At 41.0% G+C, this 18,005-nt stretch overlaps 1 protein-coding gene across 5 annotated transcripts in view; it reads left to right on the top strand.

The window, feature by feature from the left end:
• CDH11 (cadherin 11) overlaps positions 1 to 18,005 on the top strand; it is an 83,305-nt gene that overhangs the window by 11,523 nt on the left and 53,777 nt on the right. The window contains exon 3 of one of the 5 annotated variants that reach the window (XM_038147978.1): positions 1,352 to 1,416. The exons of the other annotated variants lie outside the window; for them this stretch is intronic. The gene's annotated coding sequence lies outside the window, so the exon portion shown is untranslated. The remainder of the gene's footprint in view (positions 1 to 1,351; positions 1,417 to 18,005) is intronic. 5 annotated transcript variants of the gene reach the window in all.

Raw genomic sequence — 18,005 nt, 5'->3', positions numbered from 1 at the left:
CAGTATGACCAGGGCTTTGACTTGGTCATGGCACAGATTAATTCATCCAGGTGCTTGTATTTGAGGAAAGGCTTAGATCTACTTGATTTTCCTATTTGAGGAGTGTTCTTTCACCTGACTAGAGGAGTCTGTGCCCACTCCCATTTCTTCTGGGGGGAATTGTTGGGAAGCATGGACGTGATGAAATCTCTGGTACAACCAAGGCAAACCCCTTTGCTTCTCAACAGCATTTTTATGTCTCAGTGTGTTGCCATCCAAAGAGCAGCTCCCAGAAAATGCTTTTAAGACAGGTTGACTTGACTGGGAAATAATTTCAGCTTGTTTAGAAGATGAACATCCCATCCAGTCTGGTACAGGAATCCTCCTGGACCTGCCGTGCCTCCTGTGCTCCTTCTGGAGCAGCATTCCCAAATGATGCTGTGGGGCTCACTTGGAAATGCCAGAACACTGCCTGCAGTCTGCTGCTGGTGCCAAAAGGGTTAAACCCCGTGTGGGCCAGTTATCTGTGTGGAGCTGCAAACAGCCTCAATCGACATCAAAAAGGGACTGCAGCGACTCCTTGATCAAAGCTCAGGTAATTGAATTATTTGCCTTCATGAATCAAGGAGTCCTTGAACAAGCTCAGGATGCCTGGATATTAGAATATGGGAAATTTATTGTTGCACTCCTTCTAATGTTCCAACATCAAAGAGAGCCTGTTCCTATAAACAAAGCAGTTGGAAGTCAAAGAATTCAAGTAAAAGCTAACGTGGAGAGACTCAGTTTTGTAAGGTCTTTGTGAGCTGGAAATTAAGATGATTCCTGTGGGGCGAAATATTTACCACTGTGATTCTTTGTGTCTGTTTTATGTAAGAAAACATCTGTCCCACGCTGAAATGCTCAGCTCCCGCTCCTGCACAGCCACTTAGTTGCCGTTGTTTTCCCGCTTCCTCAGTTTTGGGCGATGTTTCGCATTTTGGGTCGCAAGCCTCTCTGTGCCAAGCTCTGAGTGGCTCTCTGACCACGTCACGCTTTGAGATTCTAATTAGCACGTCGCAATTAGCCCGGGCACCCCTGTGCGGGGGCGGTGGCTCCCGCGGCATCCCGGCCAAAAGCCGGGATAAATTCCGGGAGGGGAGCGGAGCTCAGCCCGGCGGCAGCGGTAGCTCACAACTAATGGGGTGAAAACGGACTGGCCTTTTTAAACGCCAGCCGTAGCAGAGAAGCGTGTGCTGCTGCCACCAGAATGGATCCTCCGCCCGCAAAACTAAATGTCGCTTTATTTCTGGGAGAGATGAACTCCTTTGTATCTTTCCCTAATCTTTTCATTTTAACATTCTCTTTTCTCGGTCTGCCACATTTTCTTTCGCAGCTGGGGCCTGACCCCTGTTGTTTCCTTGTTCATGGAGCAAACATAAAATACTAGAATTTCTTCTGGTAAGTGCCAGCCTCGGTGTGTGTGTTGTGTGTTTATGTGCTACGTCATTTCTGCATAAAAGCTCTCTCCTTGCCTATGCTGCCCTGGTTTTGGATGTGCTTTTGGATGTGTTTTATTCTCAACCTGCACCAGTCCTGTGTGTGAAGCTGCTGCCGATGGCAGTGAGATGTCTCTGTGCTTCCTCATGTCTCAGCAGAAGCCAAAATAAATTAGTAGGAAACAAATGCAGCCACTATGTGCAGTGACAAATGTTTCTGAGAATGATATAGAAGTTATTTAAATAGAAAATAAAACAGTGGCTCATTCCACCTCCTCGTATTTACCTGTGAGATAAGAGCCACAAATTTCCAATGATGCAGACCCTTTTGCAAATGAATTTTTTTTTCTTTAAAAATGTGATGGAAATATTTTAGAGGAGGGGATGAAAAATGCAAAATATGATAAATAAACTGCTTAATTATTTTATTCAACACAGTGAATAATTAAGATAGCAATGCAGTATTCTGCAGCTCACTGCTGAGGAGCTCTACAGAGAATTTTGGATAAAATGGTGAAAGGATGCTTGGAGAGACGTTCCTCTGCTTGGTGAAAAGGTGTAACCTTCATCTATGGATTAACTGTAGAACAGCTCTATGAGCTCTTTGCATTTCACTTCCCTACAGATCACAGAATGTAATCAACTGAGCTCCATTCTAGTGACATTCCAAATTCCTACAGCAAAACCCAGGCAACTGTTATCAGAAGAATGTTTCATTTGAAACTTTTAAAACCGTTGGGTCCCATTTTTCAGTTTCTTTAATTTGGACAGGGAACTTTTAAGCCTGAAAGACTTGCTTTTATTTTCCATGAACAAAACATGGTTAGTTTATTATCAGGTGAATATCCTATTCCTTATTTTCTGAGAAGTCAGCCATAGAAAAGCGATTATTTCACTCAAGGGAAGTTGTTTGGTTAGGATTTCCAGTAGCATCCAAGACAGCCAGGCAGGATTGCCAAAAAGTTTTCCAGGCCAGGTTGGATGGGGCTTGGAGCAACCTAATCTGGTGGAAGGTGTCCTTGCCTGTGGCAGGGGGTGATTTTTAGGATCCTTTCCACCCCAAACCATTCCATGATCGTGTTTGAGAACACGCCCCCCTCCTGGGTGCCAGTCACAGAGCTCCTGGTGCCAGCAGGAGTTTCTGGCAGCCCCAGTGTGTGCCCCAGAGCTCAGAGGCTCCGTAGGCAGTGGATGATGCAGTGGCAGAGCTCATGGTCATGCCACTACCAGAGGAGGAGGAATTGATTAGCAGTAACACACTTCATTAACATTGCACTTTCTCAATCATTGTAATTGTGGCTCTTCCCCTAAAACATCAAGTGGATCAGGTTTTGTTTCAACCAAATCAATCTAATGTGTTAGAATTTACATAATTTCCTCTCATTTCGTTTATGGAGCAGCAGGAATTTTAATTTGCATTGTCTGTATAGTCTATAATCAAAGTGTTAAGAGCACAAGGTTTATTCATTATGTATGGCATGTGGTGACAAATTTGCATAATGGGCCACATCTTGCTGAAATGTTCCTTCTTTCCCCACACCCACCTTGGCAATTTTGTCTATAAGTGATTTTCTATAAACCTGGTAATTCAATTACACAAGAGTTTGAATCCCTTGGAATATTTATTGGGGATAAATATCCCTATAAAAATTAAAAAGTGGGTAAAATATCATACTGAAAGATGAGAAGGGCTAAGGGAACTCCTTGAAAACTGGGCTGTGTTTCCTGATTTAGGGAGAAAGCTGATATAAACCCATTGTTGCTGTAGAGTAAAGGTGAATATTCAGAGGATGAATAGAAAGGTGCCTTTTATGTTTGTTTAGTGGCAACTCCTACACAGACTCCTTCCTATGAAAATTTCAGGTCTAAGTTAGGGACTAAAAAGCCATTAAGCTATTAATGTGCTGTAAATGAAAACCTCCATCATAGACTATTGTCTGCCAAGGCCAACATTTGCTTTATGAAAATGAAGTGCTAAGCACAATTTAATTTCTTTTAATAAAAGATTATTCTATTTTAGTACGTAGAGAAAAAAAACTGTAGGAGCTAAAAATATTATCTAAAAGAGGGATGTAATGCATCCTTTGGTTTGGATACACAGGCCCTTCATGGAGCACCTCGGAGCATAAGAGTTCTCATTTAGATATTCAGTTGGTGAGTTTTGGATGTAGCACAGCTTCATTCTTCCTTTTGCTGCCTGAGGATAGTCTGACTAAAGTGTAGGAATTTACACTTATTTCTATTTTATCCAGCTATTTTACAATCCAACAGTATAAACAATATCTTCTATGTACTAACATGAACAGAAATTCAGGTTGTACAAGATTTATCTACCTTTGATCAAAGCAAAGCTCCTGACAGAAATGCAGAACATCTTTAGATGTTGACAGCCACACTCTTTGTAAGAGTACATGGACAGGTGTTTCAGTTCTTTTAGGAAACATTCATACAGATAATTTTGTTAACACATCCTTAAATCCCTCATCTGAGGTGAAGAGTTTAAAACTCCCAAAGTGCATTGTATTATTTTAGCTAAGAAAAGGGGCTGTGGGTGTAGTACATGCATGATGACTTGTGTTTGCAAGTTATGTAAGGAGAGGAGCAGACACAAATCTGACATTTGAATCATGAATCTTTCAATCTCTGCTTGAAACTGGAGTGAAACTTTGACAAGGCTGTTGGCACCCAAAGTCTGCCAAAAGGCTTTTAAAAAGAGTTCTGTCACTGTGGATGCAACAACTGCAGACAGGAAAAGGAGAGGGAGCACTCTGAGTTCACATTACCAAAGTTGTAAGAATAATGCCTAGAGAGAGGTTTGCTCTGTTGGTTAAGAGAGGTGTAAAAGACAAATGTAAAGCCACTTAGCCTTTGAGAGAAATTAAATCCCAGGAAAGGGGAGGCTCATTTTGCCCTGTGTTCACCACTAAAAGGTCCTATTAAGGTGATTAAGCTGTAACACTCTCAAACCCTAACAGTGGTCACTTTTTTTCCCCAGCTTTTCACAGAAGTTGCTGTATGTGCTGCACAGTCTTTGAAAGTGCCATCTCTGCTCTCCAGCTCCTCTGGCAAGACCTCTCTTGCCTACTTTCCATCTCTTTTTACTTTCTTACTTATTTTCCTACCATTTCTCCACATCCATTAAATGCTGTTGATAAATCTGAAAGGATCTCCCAAGATTTACAGAGAGACACACATAGAAAGGGCAAGTCAGTCTTGGTGTCTCTTTGCCCAGCCTATTCTCAGGGATAAACAGTGGGTCTCAGGATTCACATCCTTAGAGTGCTCCTGGATGAGCTTCAGAGGTGGGGGTGAGGGAATGTGTACAGTTTTTTTAATAGTTTTCCCCCTCATACCCATTGTGGGCAGCTGCAGGCACCCCAGGCTGATCTTGGGAGCCTTGCAGAATATTCTTGTCAAATTGAAATCCATCTTGAACCACACCAGGTTCTGGAATCTGCTCAAGCATCAGCACATCTTGCTGGTGATTAAGCACCAGCTGAAAAAAACACCCAAAAATGGGAATGTCCCCAGAGCTCCTCCTGGCCACCAGCAGGGAGCCAGCCTGTCCAGGTGAGAATTGCTGTTTCCCAAAGGCCAAGGAAAAACAGGGAAAAGTTGAAATATGGTAAGGGGCATATATTAGGGGCAATGCCAGTTCATACCAACCAAGAACATGCCCTCTCTGGGGAGCTGCAGCTGGAGGCTGGGGGAACCAGGAGCAGATCTGTATTTGTATTAAGACAGGGAATTAAACCTGGGGGGACCACGAGCAGCCCTGTATTTGTAATAACACAGTGAATTAAACCAGCTAGGTCAGTTTGGGTAATCTCATTCTGCAGCAGCACCTCTGAACTGGCTCTGTCTCTTTCTAGGGGAATCAGAGCTGCTGAAGTCTGAACAGTGCACTCAGCCTGCTACTGCCATGAGAATAAAATGCAATAGTCAGGGCAATATATCTTAACCCAGCTCAGCAGCTCCTGGCTGCTGCAGGTGCTATCGCTCCCAGCCTGCTCCCTGCAATTTCAGATACAGTTTTTCTTGTCCATGGCTTCAGCAGCTGTCATGTAGATCAGGCTCCAGCCCAAATCTCTGTCTGTGGCACTCTTAGTGAATAAGAAAAATGTGTTTTACAACTCAGCGTGAGAGATGAAAGCCAAATCAGATAAAGTTAAAATGTTTTACAAGTTTAGTGAGTTGTCTCTTGAAATGGCTACAGAACTTGGGCAGCCACTAAAACAAAATGTACATGAATCAGTTGAAATAGCAGCTATTTGTTGTAAATGCTGTTATGTACAATTAAATTGGACCACTTTTATTTTTGTAAAAGGCTATAGCTAATCCAATCAGAGAAGTGCCTAGATTAGGGTAATTGAAACACCAATTGCACCTTCTTTCTAATCCCAGGGGACAGTTTGGCACCCAGGCAGGAGAACAAGGGGATGCTTCACCTTTGACTCAGATGCTGTGGTTTGGACCAGACTTAGGCAGGCTTGGGTCACTCACTGGGGTTGTTTTTCAATTTGAACTCTTCTTCTTTTGGAACATGGAATGGGATTTTTTTAACAGTATCATCCAGGGCTTTTACATTGCAAACATGTTCCTCTTCCAGAATCTGTGCTTGATTTCTCAAGCTCTGTTCCTATGGCACTTTAGGTTTTCCATCTTCTAGTGCACATCTGGAGATTTCTATACTCAAACCTGTATGCTGCTTACCTGTGATGGTGTTTCAGGAGCTGCACCTTTTCAATGTTCTTCCTTGCCTGCTGGAGTCGAAGTCTAGAAATTCCTGGTGCTCCTTTTTTATTCAGTAGTGCATAGAGGCAATTTCTTTGATAATTTACATGATAATATAGAAGTGAAAGTAGAAACCCCTTAAGTGCCATTATTTATAGGGTACTTTGAAACTCTTAAAAATATTGGTGTTGATAGCTTTCAAAGAAAATAATTTGCTGCAAGTAGACAAAATATTCCGTTAATGGTTCTTTCTCTCCTTGATCCTGTTTCAATCCAGGGACTATAAAAAAAAAAAACAACAACAAACAAATAAAACAAACAGTAGGCTTAGACATATTAAAACCTATTTAATAGGTTTTTGGAAACTTAGTTTTAAATCAGGGAAAGATCAGCAATATGACACTGCCAGCTCGAGAGGAAAAATGAGATGTCTTGTACCTGAAATAAGTGCTACAAGTCTTTGTGAGGCAATGGCTGTATTTTTTCCCCTGCCTGATTAGATTTTATAAATATCCTGCCTTGTTCAGGTGTGTTCTCATCTGCCTATCAGCAGTGCAGGGCTGTGCTCCTCACAGCTGACAAGCAGCCAGCAGCTGTTAATGACAGCACTGGGATTTTTGGCACCTTTTTTACACTGCTCTGACTCCCTGCTCACAGGGTAATTATCGCTCTGCTCTGCGGCACTGAGCACAGCGTGTGCATCACTGCTCCTTCCAGAAATTTCCCAATAATTTCTTGTGATTTGAGGGGAAAAGGACCCTTCACTCCATATATAATTCCTGCAGGGGTATTACTAATACAGTTCCTTGTTTCTCTTTTCGGAAATGCTTTCAGTGAATTTTGGGCAGGTTGCAGCATTGGGATAGGGGATGATAAGCAACTTTGTATATTCTTGGATATCAGAGGAATTCCAGCACATATTTGTGTGGAAAGCATCAGAACTTTTGAGGATGGTTAATAGGGTGCAGGTGAAGACAGAGATCATGGTGTTGTACCTAAAGCCTTTGTTTCATGTAAAGTTTGACCCTGCAGGGAGTTCTTTATGGGCTCCATCATAAGAGCTGAAATGTAAAATAGACTGAGCAGTGACAGAGGCAAGAAGAACATGGATCCTCTTTGCTCCATATGCCCTTTCTCAGATGAAAGACAGATATAAGATTCATTCTTATTTATAAATTTTCACCCCAATGTTGCTTCATTTTTCACCTTTTCAGTGCCAGGATCTTTTATCCTTGGTCTCTACTGCCTGTTTTTCAATATCCTCATACCATGGATTCCTTTTTCAAATTCTTGATCTCCCATAGCTCCATGAGATTCTTCCTGCTGAGCTGGCTCAGATCTGAGGGTTCAAGGTACCACATACAGTGGATTCCCAACCTCAGTTCAGGGTTTCCAGCAGACTTACTACAGGGATCCACAGGGATCCTCCTTTTGTTGTTCGGTTTGCATTTCTTTTCTTTTTTCTTCTTTTTTTTTTTTTTGTTTTGTTTTTTTTTTTTTAATTTATTTAAACTGTAATTATAATTATTTCAAGCATTATTACATACTTCAACATTTTGAGAGTACTAAATGTTGTGCAAAACACTAAACCAGCTGGTTTAAATCCTCAGAACCGAATAGTGTCAGCAGGCTTTTGATGCTGCCACAACCCTCAGGTGGCACCAGCCCAAGTGCTCCTCAGAGGAGTATGTCCTGAGGAATGATCAAAATGAAGCTGCCACAGCATCCCCAGCTCAGCTGCACAAGCTTTCATTGCCTGAACCCACACTGACCCCTCCAAACCAGGTTGTCCTGAGCCCCACCCTAAACAACATCCTGGGTCAGTTGTGCCTTGTAAAGTGACTTGGAGGAAACACCACTGGAATGGGGACCTTTGAGTGAAGGAATACCAAAACTTGTCTTAAAAGAATCTGATAAATGAAAATAAAGAATGGAATTAGTTTTTTATAATCACCCTGTTCAGATTTATTTGCTGTCTTTTGGATCAGAGAAGGCAAATTCTATTTGCAGTGTTTTTTCTGTATAAAATATCCATTGTGCTCTTTCAAATTAAATATTGCAGGTTTGTTAGATTCCCACAGAGCCTGGGAAAACCAAGGCATGTATATTGGATTAATGGACCTCTAGTGAAATCCATAGTCTTGTCCTTAGAGTTTAAGAATAAATTTTGTAAAAGCTCCTCAAAATGTATCAGTTCACAAGGTGTTCTCTGTGTTTCATTTGTTCTTTTCTGACTACTTCAATATGACTATTTCAGTTCTGATTACTTGTTTCTTCATTTTAAATAGAGGAAATGTAACAAATTTATTCCTGTAGTAAAATGTTCCTTGAGGAGGTGTGAGAGTACCACAGAATGAGACAAAATTCAGATAAAACTCTGTAATAATATCTCAAGGAACCATTAAGGTTTTCAAAAGAAAGAACATTAAAGTAATACAGGGTAGTCATTTCTTTCAAGTATTTTCTTCAGATACTATGGTATAGAATTGCAATATTTATTTTTCTTATTCTTAAACTGTTATTATTTTCTCCAGATTCTTTTAGGACAATGTTGTCAGGTATCTGTTTCACTCATAAATCCAATAGTTGCATCCTTTATGCAGTAAAGAAAGGACATTTACTACCTTGAAGTGATGGTTTCTCAGATGCTAAAACGAGCAAAAATCATAAAGTGACAGACTTGCTGTAATTTTAGCTACTTATTTCCTGGAAGGAAAAAAACCTTGAATTTTTAATTCAGAAGAAAATTAATTCCATCCCTTAGTATTCTTAGTAAATGACTCATGTAACAGTTTTGAGGCACCAGCAAATCTGTCTTCGGGTAAGACATAAGATTGAACTTCAGAGGAACTGCTGACGCCCACATGGTGTCAGTTGGACTCAGTTGACACTACTTGCCAAATTTATTTCTTTGTCTGCCTCTTGTTTCTCTGTAGGAGAATCTGTAGGATATCTTGGAAGGTGCACAGAGCATGGAAATGTGTGTGCAGTTGGTGGGAGAGCCTTTGCTTTGTGTAACAGCAGTAGTAGCTCTGTTCAGAGGGATGGGAACAGAGAAAATCCACTACCACAGATTCGTGGAGCTGTGGAATAGAGGTGGACTTCACAGGTCAGAGGTCTGAGATGATTCCTGATTTTAACATTACTATTTTAATTAGTTTTAGGTCAGGACAGTGGCAGGAAACAGAATTTTCTTCAAATGGAGACGTTATCTCTTAAAGAAATGTACTCTCACCAAACTGTCTGCTCCAAGTTTGGAGGTTTTTTGTGGTTCAAACTTTAAAAGAAAAAAAAAAAAATCTCGTCAAGGTATGTTTTGGGTCCTGTTCTGCAGCAGAAAGTGTTTGCTGATAGAGTTCTGCCAGGATAGCTGTATCAACAGCACTCCTTATTATAAGCACAGCGTGTGCTGGCAAAGAAATGCTTTTATCAGCTCGTGGATAAAACTCATATGGCAGAAAGGACCCAGGTTCTGCCAGATGAAAAACTCGGGTTTTTGTCTTACACTGTCTGATGTAGGCTGAACCCAAATTTTCAGGAGCCAGAGAAAGTGAGTCATCGCTAATTAAGACATCTCTAAAGTTTCTGCTATTTTTTAGACATTATTTCTAGCGTCACCATTTTAAAGAAACACTGTTATCACCAACACAGAGAGGTGTCAGTGCAAAGGATTTAAGGTCTTGTAAAAACTGACAGAAAAGATTGATAGACTATATGGTTAATGTCACATTTGCTAATCTAGAGACATCTGAGTAAAAAAGGTGGGTTCTTTTCCTACTACTGTGGATTCCTTTAGTGACTTGTTTTATGGCCTTTATCCAGGCCATTCATCTCTTTACACCATCCCAGGTGGCTGTGCCCATCTCTTGGCAAAGGTCTGCACATGATTTTAGAAACCTAGAGGCTTTAGGGAGATAGGTCCTTCTGTCAAGGCAGGAAGGGTTTCCAATCTAAGTAATCTAAAATGGATGAAGATTTTTCTTGCATATAAGCTGTGTGCTAACCTAAAAACCTGTGGATGTAACAGTGACCAGCAGTGTTTCCCCAGTTCAGAGCCTTCAGGAGCTGTATCTCACTTGCTCCATCATTATTAAATTAGCAAAATTAAACACTTCATAGCTTGGAAATGCTGCTAATTGCTGGTGAACAATGTGTCGTTCATGCACCATGCAGAGACAATCCCCTGTGCAAAGCACCATTTCCATTTTCCTCTCTATAAGCTCATAAGTGTAAAATGTACTTACTCCAGGCCTGTGGTGTTTTTCTGAAGACAGGACTGTTTATGGAGAGGTAGGACAAAAATGACTACAGAAAGTTCTCAAACCTCTCTCCCAAGTGTGTATCTGGGTCTGCCCACAGTAGTTACATGAGGATACCGCTACACCCTCTGGCTTCTCACCCACCAAGAAACTTCCCAGGAGCACACGTGGCTCTAGAGCCTCTCTCAGCTGCGCAGAAAGCTCTTCATTACTGCTGATAGCTGAGGCATCTGCCAGCCTTCTTTCAGACTCAGCTGCCTGGCTTTTCTTTAGGTCAGAGCTGTGACTGGTGCTGTGGGTTTGGACAGGCTCGAGCTGCTGAGCAGGGATGAGACACCAAGGCAGATGTTCAAGGGGTAAGGAGATGCAAGGCATGGGAGATAAAAATGTCACGAGCATTCCTTTCCATTGAGCCTTTGTGGGGCTATTTTCCTTTCAGCATTTTTGGTTTATAAGCAATGGAACTGTGAGTTTATACTGGGGGGATGGAGTACAAATAAAGGGTGAGGACCAGCTGGCACCAGAGCATTTCTTGGTTGGTAGGTTGAGAAAAGTGCTTGACAAACATATAATTTATATCCTAGTATATTGTATATTTTACTGTATAGTGTATATATATCTTTTGGCAATATAGTCTTTACCACGATTTTCTGTTCTGTTTGTTTGTTCTTCTTTCCCCAAAAGTTACATTTAATAAAAATGGGCTGCAGTTTTGGTTTCTACTTTGTGTATATAGGAGAGAGTTCTGACTCAATGTTTTATATTCCATTTTCTTTACTGTCTGTATTTCATTGACTGCTTAGGATTTTATTAGTTGTGTCACCTTCTCTACATACAAAAGTCACGTGAATTAAGCAAAACGTGTTCTTTGGGTTTGGGATTTAAGACTTAAGAAGTGAGTTAGGCCAACACAAAAGAGTTACCAGTGCAGATGCACAGAAGATAATTAAGGCTATGAAAAATAAAAGAACATAAAAATCTTAAGGCATTTATAACTTGCTGAGTTTGGGATGAAAGGCAGGTGATGCCTTAGCACAGCAGCTGTACTGAGGAGATCCTGGCAATGGCATTTTGGCCATCCAGAAAAAACTGTGCTCTTCCTAAAGACACTGTGAGCTCCATCCTGCCTTCCCTCCAGCTGGAGCTGGTTCATCCTGAGCCCTGCTTAAACTGGGAGCAGTTACAGGTTGTTTTACCTCCAGCTAGAAATCTGAAACTGGTACTGAAAACTTATTTAATGCGAGGCAAGAAAAAAGTTAACATCAATTTATCGAATTGCAGTTCTTCCTTCCCAAGAACAGGAATAATCTACTCTTTAGCTGTGTGCTGTTTATTTGGAGAGGTACTAAATGGTGATGAAGGAGGATGGAGTGCTTGCTAAATACTGCAGAGATGCTCCAATAGCAGCCTGAGCTTCTGCTCACATCTTACCAGGAGTGCAGAATAATACACCAGCATGGCTTCAGCTCTTAATAATTCTTCTAATGAGCTGAACTTGTGCTCAGCTTGTCTCCTTTTCCCTAATTTTGTGGACCTAAAAAATCTGAGTATAAATCAGAAGTCACCTGGTTGCCTCTCATGATGTTTGTTGTTTCAGTGCAGCAAAGCCATTTATATTGTTGAATAATAAAAGTAATGGTAGAGCTGATATATCATATTTGGCTTCATATCAATGGAAGTAATCTTGACCAAACCTATAATTCAGCCCAAGTAGGGGGAACTACAAAATCTCACAGGGCTGTTTGTCATTGAGGAAGCCATCATGTTTTGCTAATTGAAGCTAATGATTGCTGTAAATTGGGATACAATTAGTTTGGATTAGACAGCAGAACTGTTGGGTGTTCAACTGGATGGAGCTAGTGAGAAATTCTAACTGTGATTATTATGGTTTATCCAAACAGATGCTTCTACCTTGCCATAAAATCACGGTCATGCAATCTCCTTTCCTCAGAATTTATGTGTTAAAATTAAATAGGAGGATGTGACAGGACACAGGGAATGGCTCCCAGTGCCAGAGGGCAGGGCTGGATGGGATCTTGGGAATGAGGAATTGTTCCCTGGCAGGGTGGGCAGGCCCTGGCACAGGGTGCCCAGAGCAGCTGGGGCTGCCCCTGGATCCCTGGCAGTGCCCAAGCCAGGCTGGACACTGGGGCTTGGAGCAGCCTGGCACAGTGGAAGGTGTCCCTGCCATGGCAGGGGTGGCACTGCATGGGCTTTAAGGTCCCTTCCAACCCAAACCACTCAGTGATTCTATGACTCTAAGAAAAATATGCTGATTTGGTGTAATTAAGAACATACAGTAATTTTTTTTAGATTATTTTAATAGCATTACTGAATTTATTACAAGAATTCATTTAGTAAAGGTCATCCTGCTTTTCCATTTGCAGTATTTTCATGCAATAATTACATACTAACATAGTAATCGAAAATTAGTTCATCTCAGCAAAGACTCGTGTATGTGATCAACTTTTCTCACCTCACTTGACTGTTTGCACAAGGTCAGTGGCATTCATTGTTGGTGGAAGTGTGTTTATTTGGGTTTTTTTGGGTTTTTTGTGTGGGCTGTTTGGTGCATTTTGAGCTGGGTTGATGTGATGTACAAGTGATGTGTGATGACCTTCAGTTTCCTAAATGGATGTGTGGTTCCTGGAGTTTGGATCCTGACCAGGAATATTAGCAATGACAACTTGAAAGGCTGCTGTGAATACTTATACAAAATATGCTGTTCCAGCAAACACACTTGATAATCTGGATTCAGGGAAGCATTTGCAGATATAGGACCGGAAAGTGTGTGAATTTGATCAAAATGTTTTAATCTGAAATGAATATTTATAATGCTTTGGCAATATTTGCACAGCTTTTATAATGGCTCATGGGTGTATCAGACTACTTTCATTTTCTTACTGTGGAAAAAGAATTCATTACGTGGGGCAAGCAGCTAAATAGAGGCAAACTTTGCTCTCAGGGAGCTGGAGTGAGGTTCTCATCACAGCTGATGGCTGAAGTGGTATTCAGGAGCCCAAGGCACAGCTGCTGGTCTCTGTAAGGCAGAGCAGTGAAATCCTCAGTTCTGCTTTTAGTCATAATATCACAGAATCATTAAGTTTGGAAAAGTCCTTTAAGATCATCAAGCTCAACCAGGACCACCACCATCTTCACCACTCTGAGAAAACCCTCAGCATCCCACCAGAAAACTGCCACTCCTGCAGGGTCCCCCACTCAGCCTCACTGTTCCATGCTCACAGTTATTTTTGCATTTGTTTATGTTGTCTGCAGATCCAGAAATGAATCCTTGTCTTTTTTTCCTACTTAAAATATGTCAATGGACTAAAGAATCTAACAAGCCTTTTTTCCATAACACTGGGGAACTTAAAGTGCTTACATTGTTTCCCTCACCCAAAGATGAAAAGGAACTTGTGGGTCTTGCCTTCCATCATGAAGTTGAGAAAATGTGGATTTAACACCAAGTGCTTGTAGAAAAAATTCATTATAAAAATTTCCTAACAATTCCCAGCTTTTGATTACAGCTGTCCACCCTTGTGTTTGAAGGCATCAGAAAGTTTGCAGCTAAGCCTTCCTGATGTTTTTTTAATGCATTAAAGTTATTTTTAACCTTTTATTTATTTGTTGCAAGCTGATGCTTTCAGGTCTCTGATGCCATTTTCTCCCTGACATCTGAATGAGTCATAAGGTGTGCCTTTTATTCATTGTTTTTTTTATTTTTCTTGTGTTGCTGATACATCTTTTGATCTACCAGGCTCACAAATTCTTAAGCTTGGAATTCAGCTGCAAGACTAAGCACTGCAGCCTTAGACTGTTTTCACCTTCTAATTTTTATTTACTTAATCACGTGAGCATTTAATGAATACTTTCCAGTTGTTTCCATCAAGGTCACCAGATTCTTCATACCCTTCAATATCTTCTGTAGCCAGGACCTTTCATCATTGTCCAATTCAGCTTTTAAGTACAAATCTCTCCAAGTTTTAATATTTGTTATATGGTGACCAAAAATCAGTGGGTTTTTGATTTTGTTTCCTCTGGAGTTACTGGAACTTTTTTAGAGTAACTTTCATTTTCCAGGTTGTGATCACTGCTGATAGCTGGATTCTGAAATTCAGCTTTTACCTTCCCTTAATGCCTCATGCTTTTTATTATTGAAGAGTTTAGAATAAAAGGTAATTTTGGATAAAGGTTAAATGTAAGCGGGTAACTTTCAGGAAATGTCAACTTAATTTTAGCAAGATTATAAAAACTTTTTTTTGCAAAGCTTTAGAAAATGGGACATGCTCTGTTTCTTAAGGGCTGAACAATCTCCAGCATTTTGGACAGTGACCCCTCTAACTAAATTTGGGTGAAAGTTTGGTTGAGACTATGAAAGTTGGATAAAAGTAACTTGCCCATGAAGTTTTATTCACATCATTTTTATGTCCACACAAATTTGTAATGACAGAAGTTTGTCCTCTGACTTATTTTAAATTTCAGAATGTTTGATGATTTCCCAGCCTATAATTGAGTTAAAATAAGACCTATAAGGAACTTCCCTTCATCTGACTGACAGCACAGGTCTGACAGCACAGCACCTAGACCCTGCCTGCTGCCAGCTGATGAACCCATAAGGAAATTCTCTCTCTCTCTCTCTTTTGAATTTCCTCATTCAGAGCCTTTATTTATTTGTGCAATTTACTTGTTAAAATTAGACATTTTTGCTGTTCTCTCATAATTCCTATAAAATTTCTGTATCCATCTCAGTCATTCATACATGATTTTCTTATAAATGTTTCTAGCAAAGTAATCTTGGGTTCATTCTGAGGCTCCAAAATGTTGTTTAAAAGCATAGGCATTTGTCTCCTCCTGGTTCATGTTAGTTCATGTGCTAGAGTTGACGTTTATTAACAGAACATTTTATAAGAGCATAATTTCTGGATCCACTCTACATTTTAAAAACCATGTCTCATGTCTGCTCTACAGCTTGGGGAAAAAAATAAACAGAGAATGGCTCTTGCATTGTTTCACATGCAAGATATTCCATTTCAGCTGCTTTAAGTGCTCATTTTAAATATTGTGCTATACAATTAACAGACAAGATTGTAAAAGGGAAAAGAGTGGCAGAGCCCTTTTGGCTGTGAGCTGCAACCACAGAATCCCAGAATAGTTTGGGTTGGGATCATAAAGCCCCTCCATTGCCACCCCTGCCATGGGCAGGGACACCTTCCACTGTCCCAGGCTGCTCCAAGCCCCAGTGTCCAGCCTGGCCTTGGGCACTGCCAGGGATCCAGGGGCAGCCCCAGCTGCTCTGGGCACCCTGTGCCAGGGCCTGCCCACCCTGCCAGGGAGGAAGGCAAGAATTGCTCACTCATATCTGCTCTAACCCTGCCCTCCTTGAGCTTCATGTTGCAGGAAACCAGCAGTGAAGGAGAAAGAGCTGCATCTTGCCTTGGTCCTTCCCTGCCCTGCAGCTGGGTCAGGTGTGCTCCCAGTGTGGTTTTGAGGAAGTTTAACATTGTGCTGCCCTTTTTACATTATTTGAGACAAACCTCAGCTCAGCTCCTGATGTGCAATGTATTTCTTTTACCAGCAAGATCTAACAAGTGTCAGCCAGGGAGCTGCTGTGCCTTTGCCAGCAACCATTGCTGTGCCTTTGACAGCAATGGGAGCTGAAGAACAAGACAAAGCCTTGCAAATCCCATTTTTCTGCCTTGCAAATGCACATGTACTGCCACTGAAACATGCTGAAAACCCAGTTAATTTCATCATGTGGTTCAAAATGCAGAGGTTCCGTGTCCTTTAAGTGTGGACATTAACCTTCATTTCAGTGCCCAAATTATCTCTTATATTCTCTGCATCTTTAAATGTAAACACATATCAATTCTGTTTGATCTGCAATGCCAGATCAAGATATTATTTGTGTGGAAGGCAATAGAAAACTTTGTGAAGTATCTCAGTATTTCTCAATACCAGCTCAGTGGGTAAGCTGCTGTTGCTTTAAAAATATAATGTGAAAACTATAATGAGAAAAAGTTTGGATTTGGGCCAAAAAATTTAAAACCTTTATGGTGGATTAAACTGTTTTGCAACTAAATACTGCTTTTCTCTGAAACAACCCATTCCCTCATGCAGCTAAATACTGCCATATGTTTAAATTCTTGCAGGCCTCCTAAGGGTGACCCAGAAGAAATGTCAACAAATGTTTGTGAGTCCTTGTGGCCTTGTAACATTTCCTTTAAAAAGTGAAGAATGGAACAGCAGGAGCTGTAACACTCCCCCAGAACAGACATATGAAGGCATATGGCTGACATGGGAGCCTGCTGGCTCTTCCAAGATTGCTGGCTTCATTTAAGAATCCTTTTTTTTTTTTTTTAATTTGTCAAGACAGCTAAACTTGTCTCTCTGTTTGGTGAGTTGCTCTGTTCTACTCAGAGCTGAGTTTGAGATGCCTGGGGTCCTGTACAGCCCCTGCTGTGCCATGGGAGAGCCCACAGGTTGTTCCTAAAAGTGGCAGACGGGGAAATCCAGGGAGGGCGAGATGTGGTGCATCTGAGCTGGGGATGTCCCAAAGGACATTCAGGCAGCTCTGTACACACAGGAGCTTGGGTAGCTGGGGAGGTTTTCTCTGTAGAGCCAGTGCAGGCTCTGGTTTTGACAATGAAAATAAATGACATTTGCTGAACAGTGCTGAATAGTTCCACTTAACTTTCATTGCAGATGTGGGTTTATTACTACTTAATTATAGGGTTTGAGTTTGCTGATATGGGGGAAGATCTTCAAATGTACAGGATCTCAAGTTTTTTTCCAAGTCAAAATGATTTAATTGCACAAAGCCATTAGACTTCTAATAGAATTTGTGCTCAAAAAAATCTTTGATGCCTTGGATCACTTTTCTTCTTCCCTGTAAATGTCCTTTCCTTCAATTATTAATTTTAATTAATTGAAATATTCTTGTGCTGTACTGAAGTAACTTCAACCCAGGGCACAAAGCAACCAGAAGGATAAAAACCAGCTCCACAGCTCAGCTTCCAGCTGCCTGCGCTTCATCTTCCTGATAATGTGCATTTCCTTCCCTGCTCCTAAGGCACTTGGGAACATCTGTGTCCATAAGTCCAACTCTGCAGGTTTCTGTGTCTCAGAGGCTGCTCCAGGCCAGCTGGGTGAAATTGTGGATTATCACATAGAGAGAAGCAGTGACTGTGCCTTGGGTACCTCTCCAGATTTCTTGCTCTGATGAAACACCAGATCTTACTCTCCAAGTTGCGACTTTTGGTCACTTTTGTCTCAGTCCATTGTACCACATTTTTGGATGTGCAGTGCTTTAAACCCTGAAACCTTGACCTTTTGAGTTACAGCAGCGGGTGTTTCTCAATACCACAAGATATTTCTTCACAAAGTATTTTGGAAGGTAATTTATGTAATTGCTCATAAAATTGTACTGCCTTGCTGTGGAAGACTAGTGAGGATTGGTTTCTCCAATGTGGCTGGGGCAGTTTCTGTGCCCTGAAAGATAAGAACATAAACCCAGCCTTTGAATAAAATGAAAACTATAAAAGGAAAAATCCAACATTTA

This window comes from Motacilla alba, chromosome 11 (genome assembly GCF_015832195.1).
Source record: "Motacilla alba alba isolate MOTALB_02 chromosome 11, Motacilla_alba_V1.0_pri, whole genome shotgun sequence".
NCBI lineage: Eukaryota > Metazoa > Chordata > Aves > Passeriformes > Motacillidae > Motacilla > Motacilla alba.
The sequence above is the reverse complement of the archived record's forward strand: the minus strand, read 5'-3'. Positions and strand labels throughout refer to the sequence as shown.